This window comes from Hemitrygon akajei, unplaced genomic scaffold, assembly GCF_048418815.1.
Source record: "Hemitrygon akajei unplaced genomic scaffold, sHemAka1.3 Scf000039, whole genome shotgun sequence".
In the NCBI taxonomy this organism is placed as follows: domain Eukaryota; kingdom Metazoa; phylum Chordata; class Chondrichthyes; order Myliobatiformes; family Dasyatidae; genus Hemitrygon; species Hemitrygon akajei.
The window spans coordinates 9,447,317-9,461,324 of NW_027331925.1; the positions used below are offsets into that span (position 1 = coordinate 9,447,317).

The 14,008-nt window shown below is 47.8% G+C and overlaps 1 pseudogene; it reads left to right on the forward strand.

The window, feature by feature from the left end:
* The first annotated feature begins 4,084 nt into the window (after positions 1-4,084).
* Positions 4,085-5,136, forward strand: LOC140720271 (uncharacterized; annotated as a pseudogene).
* Positions 5,137-14,008: the final 8,872 nt, after the last annotated feature.

Genomic DNA, 14,008 nt, shown 5'->3' on the forward strand with positions numbered 1-14,008 from the left:
TCCTTCCACGTTTTGTCAGCCTGCAACCTTATCCTTCAATCTCTTTGAATTATGAAGGACAGCATGTGTATAAATATCTCTGTCCAGCAGACTTCATCATGGTCATCATGACTCCAGTATTTTTACTATTTTTTAATGTTTCTTAATTGTACATATGATTTTTTTTTTTATGTTCAATCGCCGAGCAGCAGTGAACCATCTGATTGGCCTATCAGAGTTCCCTTTGGGAACTAATTGACTTGATCAGCATTTCTGATCCAGCTATTGTTCACGACTGCACTTAAAAAAAAAGACAAATGCACTATCTGCTGGAGTACTGCCTTCCTGACAGACAGACCCCTGTTTGAACTGCTGGGTATTTTTCTGCCCGATGTGTTGGTGAGTGACCCTGAAGTCCCACCAGGGACTGTCCTGACTCCGTTTCTGTTCACACTGTACATCTCAGACTTTCAGTACCACTCTGAGTCTGGCCACTTGCAGAAGTTCTCTGATGACTCTGCGGTAGTTGGGTGCATCAGAGATGGGCAGGAGTTGGAGTACAGAGGACTGGTGGACAGGATTGTGGAATAGTGTGGGAGGAATCGCCTGCTCCTGAATGTGGCCGAAACCAGGGAAATGGTGATTGATATTTTAGGAGGAAGGGGATTGTGTAGGGGATTATTATTCTGTATTTTATTTTTTCTTAAAGTCTGCACACTGCTAAGTGTATTTTTCAATATTGCTGCGAATGAATTCCCCATTCGTGATCAATAAAGTAGTTGTTGTTATTATTATTATTATTATTATTATTATTATTATTATTATTATTATTATTATTATTATTATTATTATTATTATTGTTGTTGTTATTATTATCATCATCATCCTCCAGCCCTTTATCTCTCTCACCAATCAACTTCCCAGCTCTCCGTCACCCACTTGGTTTCACTTATCACCTCTCCCCCCACATTCCCCCCCCCCCCCCACAAAGATCTTGCTCCCTCCCTTCCTTTCCAGTCCTGAAGGACGGTCTTGGTCTGAAACGCCGACTGTTCACCGCTCTCGACAGTTGCTGCCGGACCCTCTGATTTTCCTGCAGCATTTTGTGTGTGCTGCTTCGGATTTCCGCAACTGAGATTTTCTCCCTTTTACCCCTTTTGACCCGTTTTGACATTTGACACCCTAAACGCCATTTTTAGCCGAAATGTGATGACTTTTCCTAAAGTGACCCAAGATGGCAAAAATGAAAATATTTAAAAATGTTATACTTTTCTACAGGTGCTAGAAATTTTTGTACATTGAGGCTGTTCCGGGTCAAATTTAACCCGCATCTATTGAAATAGATTTTAGATCTCTGAAACATTAATTAAAGATTAATCATCCATTTATTTCTGTGAGATAGGCTATTTATACATTCTAAATACTGTAGACTTGTGGTTCAAAATTTGGTACAGACACTTACTATGAGGGGATTCTTGGGGCGGGTCAAAATTGACCCGGACCATACTGCGAAGGTATAGCATATGAATAGTATGTAAGGGTTAAACAAATGCGCAGGCTTGGATATTGCCCCCTCCCCGGTCCCAAATATCGCGCATGCGCTCAGTGGACGTGACGCTCAGCAGGATCGGCCGCAGGTAGGAACTGGGTTCCGGGCGGGACTTTAATCACCGGCGTTTGAACCGCGACTGAAGATTGCTTTGAGATTGCTTTGAGCTCCGACATTGGAGATGCACCCGGACAATCGTTATCCTTTCACTCTCTCTCAGCCCCACGATCCGTACCCGGGCCTGAGAGAGCTTTTAGCTCATGTGCGAGGGCTCAGCCGCCTTTTCCGCGGTGCATGCGCATCGCTAGATTCTTGGATCGCGGATAGTTCGGTTTCTCCTCCGTGGGAACTTCTGGGTGAAGAGGTAGCCATAGATGATACTCCCGGCATTGTCCCTGTGTAGTGGAAGAAAACGGGAACGGGACGTATCTCCCAAACACTGCCGAGTTCCAGCTATGTAAATCCGAGAATTAGGAACTCGGAACAAAAATATAGTTCCTAGTTAATATCGGATGAAGAGTCTACCCTCCAGTCAGTAACAATATCAAAAAAAAAAACCTTATGACAGCTTTAGTTGTCTCTGGGTAAATTAACGATATGAAACAGTTTTGTCCTCAATGGCAAATGACTTGTGGCTTTCACATCACAAGAGTGCCGCCCTCCAATGAGAATAACCAGTGCCCTCCCCTTCATATTCATTGGCATTGCCATTGATGGGTTCAGCTGTGGGAAGGGAATCAGAGTAATTAGAAAATTTCCAGGATCATACTTGTAGTAACAAGTGCGCCTTGTAGTGTTGTGGAACATAGCCAGAACTTGAAATATTACCAAAAGACGGGAATAAATTAAGCCCAGTCACACGTTGAGTGAAGACAGAAATAGCCTGTTCTCATACAGACAGGAATACAGTCAGAGAATTTGGTGGCATTGTCAGAGGATGAGGAGTTCATATATAAACATAGAAATCTACAATACATTACAGTCCCTTCGGCCTACAGTGTTGTGCCAAACACGTAATCTGTTCTACAGAGCTGCCTCGGATCTCCCGACTGCACAGCCCTTGATTTTCCTGAGCACCATTTACATATCTAAGGGTCTCTTAAAAGACTATTGTATCTGCCTCTACCATCGTCACTGGCAGTGCATTCCATACACCTACCACCCTCTATGTGAAAAACGTACCTCTGACATCCCACCTTGTACCAACTTCCAAGCTATAGATGGTGCAAAGATCATCGCCAGGGGCTCAGCAATGCCCCTCACTTCCCACAGTATCCTGGGGTATATCTCAACTTGAGTACCTCCAACCTGTGTTGAACTTGGTAAAATTGTGATGCCAGAGCTCACATTGAGAAGAGATCTTATAGAAACATGTAAAATTATGAAAGGGATAGCTGAGATAGAGGCAGGAAAGTTGTTTTCTCTGGTAGGTGAGACTAGAACTAGAGAATATCACCTCAAGATTTGGGGCTTTTGGGATGGAGATGAGGAGGAACTGATTTTCCCAGAGGGTGGTGAATCTGTAGATTTCTCTGCCCAGTGTAAATGTAAAATACATTTACCTCAGTAAATGTATTTAAGACAAGGCTGGATAGATTTTTACATAGTAGGGGAATTAAAGGTTATGGGGAAAAGGCAGGTGGGTGGAGATGAGTCCATGGCCAGATCAGCCATGATCTTATTAAATGGCGGAGCAGGCTCAACGGGCTAGTTGCCGACTCCTGCTCCTACTTCTCATGTTCTTATGTTCTCACCTCAGGGTAAAATCTCACCTCAAATATTCTCCTTCACCCATTGATGTCTTTCACAAATATTTTTTCCAGGTTTGAAATGGCAGAACACTTGTGTACGGGAATCTCAAACACAACAGCATGTCAGTTTTGCTGTCTCTGTCTGGATATTTAAGGAGTGAGCAAGTATTTTCCTTGAAACACCAACACATCTGTTCTCGATAATTGGAGGTGAAGAAGTATCTCATCCCAGCTGGTAATGTATTCTGTGTCTGAAATGATGTTTCCTGCTGTATCTCAGTGTTATCTACTGGAACCAGAGTGCTGAGAACACACCAGCATTTATTCACTAGAGATCGGTTCTTCAACTGCATTGATTGTACAAGGGATTCAATACCTTTCTGAATTGCCAGACAATTGTTTGGAGCAAGATATTCTCCTTCTCTCAGTGTGGGAAGGGATTCACTCAAAGCTGAACCACAGACACACCAGTCAGTTCACAATGGAGAAAGACAATTCACCTTTTCTGTGTGTGAAAGGGGAACTATTTAGTCATCCAGCCTGAAGATACATCAGCAAGTTCACACCATCATGAGACGCTCCACCTGTTCTGACTGCAGGAAGCAATTAATTCTGTTATCAATGCTAACGATATTTCTGAAAATTCACCAGTGAGAGGACATTAACCTGCTCGGACACACTCAACCATGCCCAGTGACATCTGCGAGTTAACACTGGGGAGAAGCCGTTCAGTTGCTATGAATGTGGGAAAGGATTAACTTAATCATCTCAACTGTATGAACATCAGCGAGTTCACACTGAGACTATGCCATTGTACTGCTCAGAATGTGGGAAGGGATTCATTCACTCATCCACACTGCAGATACATCAGCAAATTCACACCGGGGAGAGGCCATTCACCTGCTCAGAGTGTGGGAAGGGATTCACCCAGTCATCTTCCCTATTGACACACCAGTTAGTTCACACCAAGGACAGGCCATTCACATGCTCTGAATGTGGGAAGGGATTCACTCAATCATCCACCCTTGTGACACACTCCAGAATTCACACTGTTGAGAGGCCATTCAAATGCTCCGAATGTGGGAAGGGATTCACTCAGTCAACTGAACTGAAGAAACATCGGATAATTCACACTGGGGAGTGGCCATTCACCTGCTGTGAATGTGGGAAGGGATTCACTTGATCATCGCAACTGAAGATGCATCAGAGAGTTCACACTGGGGAGTGGCCATTCACATGCTCTGAATGTGGGAAGGGATTCACTCAGTCATCCCACCTTGTGAAGCACTGCCAAGTTCTCAGTGGGGAGAGGCCGATTACATGCTCTGTGGGAAAGGATTTATGCAGTCATTTCAAATGAAGCTACATCAGCCAATTCACACTGGGGAGAAGCCATTCAGCTGCTCTGAATATGGGAAGGGATTCACTAAGTCAGACACCCTTGTTAAACACAACCGAATTCACACTGGGGAGAAGCCATTCATATTCTCTGAATGTGGGAAGCGATTCACTTGGTCATCTAACCTTGTGAACCACTGCCAAGTTCACACTGGGGAGAGGCCATTCACCTGCTCTGACTGTGGGAAGGGATTCACTGAGTCATCTCAACTGAAGGAACATCAGTTTGTTCACACTGGGGTGAAACCGTTCACCTGCTCAGACTGTGGGAACGAATTTACACGGTTATCTGTCCTTAATGTGCATCAGCGAGTTCACGCCGGGGACAAACCATACACCTGCTCAGTCTGTGGGAAGGAATTTGCACAGTCATCTACCTTGAAAATACATCATCAGGTTTACACTGGGGAGAGGCCTTTTGCTTTCTTAGATTGTGGGAAGAATTCACTCGGTCACTGAACTGAAATCACATCAGTTAGCCCTCATTGGGGCAAAACCATTCAGCTGCTCTGAATGTGGGAAGAGATTCACTCAGTCAAGCACCCTTGTGAAGCATTACCGAATTCACAGTGGGGAGAGGCTGTTCACTTGCTCAGATGGTGGGAAGGAATTCACTCAGTCACCTCAACTGAATGAACATCAGCAAGCTCACACTGTGTAGAAGCCCTTCATCTGTTCTGACTGCGGGAATGAATTCACACATTCATCTCACCGACCGACACACCAGACTGTTTTCGGCAGTGAGAGGATGTTGACCTGCTCAGACTGTGCGCAAGCATTCACACACTGATCCACACTGCAGAGACAGTGGTGGGTTCACACTGTGGGGAGGGTGGTCACCTGCTCTGACTGTGGGAAGGCATTCACACACTGATCCACACTGCAGAGACAGTGGTGGGTTCACACTGTGGTGAGGGTGGTCACCTGCTCAGACTGTGGGAAGGCATTCACACACTGATCCACACTGCAGAGACGGTGGTGGGTTCACACTGTGGGGAGGGTGGTCACCTGCTCAGACTGTGGGAAGGCATTCACACACTGATCCACACTGCAGAGACAGTGGTGGGTTCACACTGTGGGGAGGGTGGTCACCTGCTCAGACTGTGGGAAGGCATTCACACACTGATCCACACTGCAGAGACGGTGGTGGGTTCACAGTGTGGGGAGGGTGGTCACCTGCTCAGACTGTGGGATGGCATTCACACACTGATCCACACTGCAGAGACAGTGGTGGGTTCACACTGTGGGGAGGGTGGTCACCTGCTCAGACTGTGGGAAGGCATTCACACACTGATCCACACTGCAGAGACAGTGGTGGGTTCACACTGTGGGGAGGGTGGTCACCTGCTCAGACTGTGGGACGTCATTCACACACTGATCCACACTGCAGAGACAGTGGTGGGTTCACACTGTGGGGAGGATGGTCACCTGCTCAGACTGTGGGAAGGTATTCACACACTGATCCACACTGCAGAGACAGTGGTGGGTTCACACTGTGGGGAGGGTGGTCACCTGCTCAGACTGTGGGAAGGCATTCACACACTGATCCACACTGCAGAGACAGTGGTGGGTTCACACTGTGGGGAGGGTGGTCACCTGCTCAGACTGTGGGAAGGGATTCACACACTGATCCACACTGCAGAGACGGTGGTGGGTTCACACTGTGGGGAGGGTGGTCACCTGCTCAGACTGTGGGAAGGCATTCACACACTGATCCACACTGCAGAGACAGTGGTGGGTTCACACTGTGGGGAGGGTGGTCACCTGCTCAGACTGTGGGAAGGCATTCACACACTGATCCACACTGCAGAGACGGTGGTGGGTTCACAGTGTGGGGAGGGTGGTCACCTGCTCAGACTGTGGGATGGCATTCACACACTGATCCACACTGCAGAGACAGTGGTGGGTTCACACTGTGGGGAGGGTGGTCACCTGCTCAGACTGTGGGAAGGCATTCACACACTGATCCACACTGCAGAGACAGTGGTGGGTTCACACTGTGGGGAGGGTGGTCACCTGCTCAGACTGTGGGACGTCATTCACACACTGATCCACACTGCAGAGACAGTGGTGGGTTCACACTGTGGGGAGGATGGTCACCTGCTCAGACTGTGGGAAGGTATTCACACACTGATCCACACTGCAGAGACAGTGGTGGGTTCACACTGTGGGGAGGGTGGTCACCTGCTCAGACTGTGGGAAGGCATTCACACACTGATCCACACTGCAGAGACAGTGGTGGGTTCACACTGTGGGGAGGGTGGTCACCTGCTCAGACTGTGGGAAGGGATTCACACACTGATCCACACTGCAGAGACGGCGGTGGGTTCACACTGTGGGGAGAGTGGTCACCTGCTCAGACTGTGGGAAGGCATTCACACACTGATCCACACTGCAGAGACAGTGATGGGTTCACACTGTGGGGAGTGTGGTCACCTGCTCAGACTGTGGGAAGGCATTCACACACTGATCCACACTGCAGAGACAGTGGTGGGTTCACACTGTGGGGAGAGTGGTCACCTGCTCAGACTGTGGGATGGGTTTCAGTCAGTCATTCATCCTGTGGCACTCTACTGAGCTTTGACCCATTGCTAATCGGAGAGATCAGAAGTTTGAGAGAACGTAATTCACTTAGGTCCACCAATCCATTAACGGCAGTGGTTCAGAGCAGGTTATTTTTGAGCTTTCGGCAGTGGCCAATCAGCATTCAGGGTTGATTATCAAGAGAAACTTAGTCAGGTAGGAGCAGGTGGAGCGGTCATCATTGGAGTGGAGACATTGAGACTTTATCTCTTTGAGGTTTCAATGAGGAGAACCTTCAATCAGAGAATGCAAAATTATGCCAGAGGTATAATTTTATGTGCCCCCTTCTTTACATTTGCTCAGTTAGAACAGTCGAGATGCCAGGCAGGATAGTGGAAAGCGCCTCTTGCGGGATGTGGGAAGGCTGGGACCATCCTGTGTCCTTGATAACTACACCTGTGAGAAGGGCATCCAGCTGCGGGTCCAAACAATCCGCATTGAGTTGGACCTGGAACCTGATGAACTCCAGATCATCCGAGAGGCTGGAGTGGTGATAGGCAGGACATGTAGAGAGGTAGATGCACGGCACAGGAAACTGAGTGACAGTCAGAAAGGAGTAAGGGAGAAAGAGTCAGTGCAGTTCCATCCCCCGAAACAACAGGTATCACTTTAGGTACAGTCGGGGATGGTGGGATGACCTGGCAAAGGAAAGTCACAGCAACAGGGTCTCTGGCACTTAGTCTGGCTCTGAGACTGAGAAGGGAAGGGAGGAGACGAGGTGAGCTGTGATCAGAGGTGATTCAGCAACAGGGTCTCTGGCACTTAGTCTGGCTCTGAGACTGAGAAGGGAAGGGAGGAGAAGAGGTGAGCTGTGGTCAGAGGTGATTCAGCAACAGGGTCTCTGGCACTTAGTCTGGCTCCGAGACTGAGAAGGGAAGGGAGGAGACGAGGTGAGCTGTGGTCAGAGGTGATTCAGCAACAGGGTCTCTGACACTTAGTCTGGCTCTGAGACTGAGAAGGGAAGGGAGGAGACGAGGTGAGCTGTGGTCAGAGGTGATTCAGCAACAGGGTCTCTGGCACTTAGTCTGGCTCTGAGACTGAGAAGGGAAGGGAGGAGACGAGGTGAGCTGTGGTCAGAGGTGATTCAGCAACAGGGTCTCTGGCACTGAGACTGAGAAGGGAAGGGAGGAGACGAGGTGAGCTGTGGTCAGAGGTGATTCAGCAACAGGGTCTCTGGCACAGTCTGGCTCTGAGACTGAGAAGGGAAGGGAGGAGATGAGGTGAGCTGTGGTCAGAGGTGATTCAGCAACAGGGTCTCTGGCACTTAGTCTGGCTCAGACTGAGAAGGGAAGGGAGGAGACGAGGTGAGCTGTGGTCAGAGGTGATTCAGCAACAGGGTCTCTGGCACTTAGTCTGGCTCCGAGACTGAGAAGGGAAGGGAGGAGACGAGGTGAGCTGTGGTCAGAGGTGATTCAGCAACAGGGTCTCTGGCACTGAGACTGAGAAGGGAAGGGTGGAGATGAGGTGAGCTGTGGTCAGAGGTGATTCAGCAACAGGGTCTCTGGCACTTAGTCTGGCTCTGAGACTGAGAAGGGAAGGGAGGAGACGAGGTGAGCTGTGGTCAGAGGTGATTCAGCAACAGGGTCTCTGGCACTTAGTCTGGCTCTGAGACTGAGAAGGGAAGGGAGGAGACGAGGTGAGCTGTGGTCAGAGGTGATTCAGCAACAGGGTCTCTGGCACTTAGTCTGGCTCTGAGACTGAGAAGGGAAGGGAGGAGACGAGGTGAGCTGTGGTCAGAGGTGATTCAGCAACAGGGTCTCTGGCACTGAGACTGAGAAGGGAAGGGTGGAGATGAGGTGAGCTGTGGTCAGAGGTGATTCAGCAACAGGGTCTCTGGCACTTAGTCTGGCTCTGAGACTGAGAAGGGAAGGGAGGAGACGAGGTGAGCTGTGGTCAGAGGTGATTCAGCAACAGGGTCTCTGGCACTTAGTCTGGCTCTGAGACTGAGAAGGGAAGGGAGGAGACGAGGTGAGCTGTGGTCAGAGGTGATTCAGCAGCTCAGGGAACTGACTGGATGTTCTGTTGGTGAGAATGAGATTCAAGGAGGGTATGTTGACTCCTGCGTGCGAGGGTCTGGGACATCTCGGGTTGAGTGCTCAGCAGTCCTAAGGAGGGTAAACAGTAAAGGTCGTGGTCCATGGGGGTGACAATGATACGGGCTGGTACAGTAACGTGGTTCTACAAGGAGAGTGCAGGGATTGAGGTGATAAGTTAAAGGGCAGCTTATCCAGGGCCGCGATCTCAGGACTGTCATCTGTGCCATGTGCCAAGAATAGGAAGGATGAACTGTTGCACATGTGGCTAAGAAGTTGGCGCAGAGAGAGTGCATAACATTTTTGGATCATTTGAGCCCATGAGGATTGCTTTGTGCACAGGAGTATCTGTGCACTGGGGGAGAGGGGACATTGTTGTTGGAGGGTGAAGTGGGCAGACAGGTCTCTCTCACACACAAACACATGCAGTGGAGTGTGAGGGAGGGAACAAGAAGGGAAAATGGGAATGAGGAAGACAGAGTTAGAGCTCCTTCATAAGCTCCCAGACTCACCCATTCCCCCCTCCCTCTGGAAATTGTCCCATTCCCTACCCCAGGCTTGGGGTGAGCATTGAGTTGCCCTGTCAAGAAGAAAAGGATTTGCTTGATAGCATCTGGTTAACAAACTTCGGTAATAAATTTACGTTGAACTTGAACTTTGAAATGTATTGTTTGTAAAACATGTACTGATGAGAAATGGTCTCAGTGAAGGTCCGAGAGTGGGAAATGAACCGGTGTTCAGCCCCACTACTCCGTGCCCAAAAAAAACCCATCGAACTCTGTCCGATCTGTCTGTGGTTGACATGGCTCACTCTAGAGTTTCCTCTTTCTGTGCCTGTCCCAGTGTCTTTTATTTTCCTTCTCAACCCCATTCTCCTGCCTCTCCCCATAACCTTTGACGACTTTACTAATCAAGCACTGATCGACCTCTGGTTTAAATAAACCCGATGACTTCGTGTCTGAGCCATCTGTGGCAATGAATTCCACAGCTCCCTCATCTCTCCAAACCAGTGATTCCCAACCTTTTTTTGGCCATGCCCCACTTAATCACCTCTAAAATCCTGATGCCCCCTGAGATGATATATAATTCTTATTATTCAAAAAGTTAACTCCTATTCACCTGGAGGAAGCCCAAAAGACCATTAACTTGGTTTAAACAAGCTTCCAAAGAACATGGCATTCATGAAAGAGAAAAATAAAAGAACCAAAGGACTGTAAATTGTAAAAAAAAAGAACATTAAGTGATATTAAAATAATAATAATAATAATAAATAAATAAAACAATGCCGATTCGTTTCTACAGCATACAAAGACAGATACACCGTTTAAAAGAGATGATGCAATGTACACACCTTCACACCACCAAGAACCGAAAGCTCCTGCAAAAAGCAGCATTGGCGCGACCTCGTACGAGTTTCTTACGCGTTTGGACTTGTTCATTCGATGGTTGTAATGATGGTGATACACTATATATACAGTACATACGCAATTACACATGTACATACACACAAATATTTTTATGTATGCATACTGTATATACACATATGTATTAACTCGCACACACTCATACTCACACAGACTTACTAGAAAAAATTCACTGTTAATAACTCATTCTCGAATTGCCCCCCTTAAAAATCAAATTACCCCCCTGTGGGGCGTATGCCCCACATTGGGAACCATTGCTCTAAATGCATGCTGTCTGGTATTAGACAATGTGATCCGGAAGGTTAAAAATGGCAGCTATCTAGACTATCGAAATCTTTCATAAACTTATCAAGTTCTATCAGGTCACACTAATCCTTCTCCACTCCAGAGAAAACAGCCCAAGTTTGTCTGAACTCTCTTTACACAGCTCAAGCCTCTAATCCAGACAACATCCTGGTGAACCTCTTCGTTGCCCTAAACACCAGCGGCGTAACGGGCTTTAAGTAAGTAAGTGTGGGTTGTTGATTAATAAGCGTGTCAAAGGTGACGGGTGGAAGGCAGCAGTATGGATGCAAACACGAGGAAATCTGCAGATGCTGGAAATTCAAGCAACACACTCAAAATGCTGGTGGAACACAGCAGGCCAGGCAGCATCTATAGGAAGAAGCACAGTCGACGTTTCGGGCCGAGACCATTACAAGGATAAGTGCCAGGAGGGAAATCTCCAACGGGATCCCACTACCAAGCACATCTTTCCCTACTCCCCTTTATGCTTTCCACAGGGATCGCTCCCTACGCGACTCCCTTGTCCATTCATCCCACCCCCCCCCCCATCCCTTCCCACCGATCTCCCTCCTGGCACTTATCCTTGTAAGCGGAACAAGTGCTACACCTGCCCTTACACTTCCTCCCTCACCACCATTCAGGGCCCCAGACAGTCCAGCTAGTGTGCTATACTGCGTCCGTTACTCCCGGTGCAGCCTTTTATTTATTGGTGTGAACCGTCGCAGACTGGGAGACCATTTCACTGAACACCTACATTCTGTCCGCCAGAGAAAGCAGGATCTCCCAGTGGCCACACATTTTAATTCCATGTCCCATTCCCATTCCGACATGTCTATCCATGGCTTCCTCCACTGTCAAGATGAAGCCACACTCAGATTGGAGGAACAACACCGTATATTCCATCTGGGTAGCCTCCAACCTGATGGCATGAACATTGATTTCTCTAACTTAAGTTAATGCCCCTCCTCCCCTTCTTACCCCATCTTATTTGTTTATTTATTCCCTCCCCCTCCTTTTTTTCTGTCTCTCTGCCCCTCTCACAATCACTCCTTGCCTGCTCTCAATCTCCCTCCGGTGCTCCCCTCCCCCTTTCTCCCTGGGCCTGCCGTCCCATGATCCTTTCCCTTCTCCACCTCTGTATCCCTTTTGCCAATCAACTTTCCAGCTCTTATCTTCGCCCCTCCCCCTCCTGACTTCTATCATTTCGGATTTTCCCCTCCCCCTCCTACTTTCAAATCTCTCACTACCTTTTCTTTCAGTTAGTCCTGATGAGGTGTCTCGGCCTGAAACGTCGACTGTGTTTCTTCCTATAGATGTTGCCTGCCCACAGCATTTTGTGTGGGCAGCAGTATGGAATTTAGAGGTAAATCCAATAGCTATGATCGAATGGTGAAGTCTCAATGGACGGAGTGGGTCTTCTGGTTCCTATCACTAGTCATATAGTGGTGAGATGGAAAAGCAGTGGGGGGAGTAAGATGTGGGTGCAGGTAAGAGTGGGTGTCCGGGTAGGAGGTGGTTTCACACACCTTTTCACAACCGTCTCACAACCAACAATAATTTAATCAGAATTGATGAGTCATAAGAGCGTTTATCTTTGCTTGAAGCAAGGGAAGGATAACACTGTCCAAGAACTGGTAAGAACTTTGTCAAAAAGAAACAGTACTATCACCCCTTTAGACACAAGTTCAAGGACAGGATGCATTCTGTTTGTCTGCTGAATCAGTGTATTTGACATTCTTCCAGTAACACAGCTGCGGGTCTGCACTCAAGTTCTCAGGTACCATCAGCATCATGTTGCATGAACATTATTAGCAAAGCTCTCTGATACAACACAGGTTCCAGCTTCTTACAGACAGGAATGGTTTTCGGTACTACAAATGAAGTATATTTCCACAGTGGTGCAGAATCATTACACCTCGCCCTCTGTGCAAGCCCTTCTAGCCCCTGCACCACTCCCCATTTCTGTTCACACCTCCGATCCTTGCAGTGCCCACCATCTGTGAAAACTCTTCTAACCCTACACCCATCACCATTCTGCGCACCCGCCTTCCACTTTCTATATAAAACTCTCCACCATCCACCCAGGTGCATTCAGGTGACAGCTGACCCGAGAAAGGTCGACCGTGGTAGGTGGCAGGGCTCACAAAACACATTCAATCAAGCTGACATTTTTTATAAACCTACCGATTTGTACGGTTGTCTTGACTAAACCACTTCCTACTTTCCTATCTTTACCTCCCCATTCCCACCCTCAATATTCTGCTTTCCATTCCTACTAATCTCCGTCCTGGAACGTGTCCTTGCAAACGAGGGAAGCTCTACTACACGCTCCCATTTTCTTCCTCCCTCAGCTCCATTCGTCCTTCCAGGTGAGGCAACACTTCACCTGCGAGTCTGTCAGGTTGATTTCCTGTGTCTGAATGCCCAGTGCAGCCTCCTCTACATCAGTAAGACACAATGTAGATCAGGAGTCCACTTTCTCAATACATTCACTCCATCCATGACAAAACGGTATTTCCCGGTCATAAACAAGCATAAATCTGCAGAAGCTGGAAATCCAAAAAACACACACAAACTCATTACAATGATTCAAGTTCCCTTGCCCCAATCATCTTATTTTCACTGTGGATATTCAGTCCATATACACATCCATACACACCCATATACACATCCCCCTCCCACCAGGAAAGCCACAGAGCACTCCATTTCCCTCTGGACATCAAACCCAACGAGTTCCCCTCCACCACCACTCTCCTGTTCTTTGGTTCACTTGTCTTCTTGTTTGAGCTGAGCTCTACTGTCACTTCTTCCTGTCATCTTGCAGTAAATTAGTGTTGGTCACGTGTGTTAATACTTGGAGGAGAATGTAGGTCGAACTATTAGGAAGGGTGTGGATGACACCAAAATTGGTCTGTGGTGAAAGTGAGGGTTGTCCGAGGTTACAATGGGATGGAGACCAGCTGGGAACGTTGTCCAAGGGATGGCAGGTGTTACTCAAAACAGGTT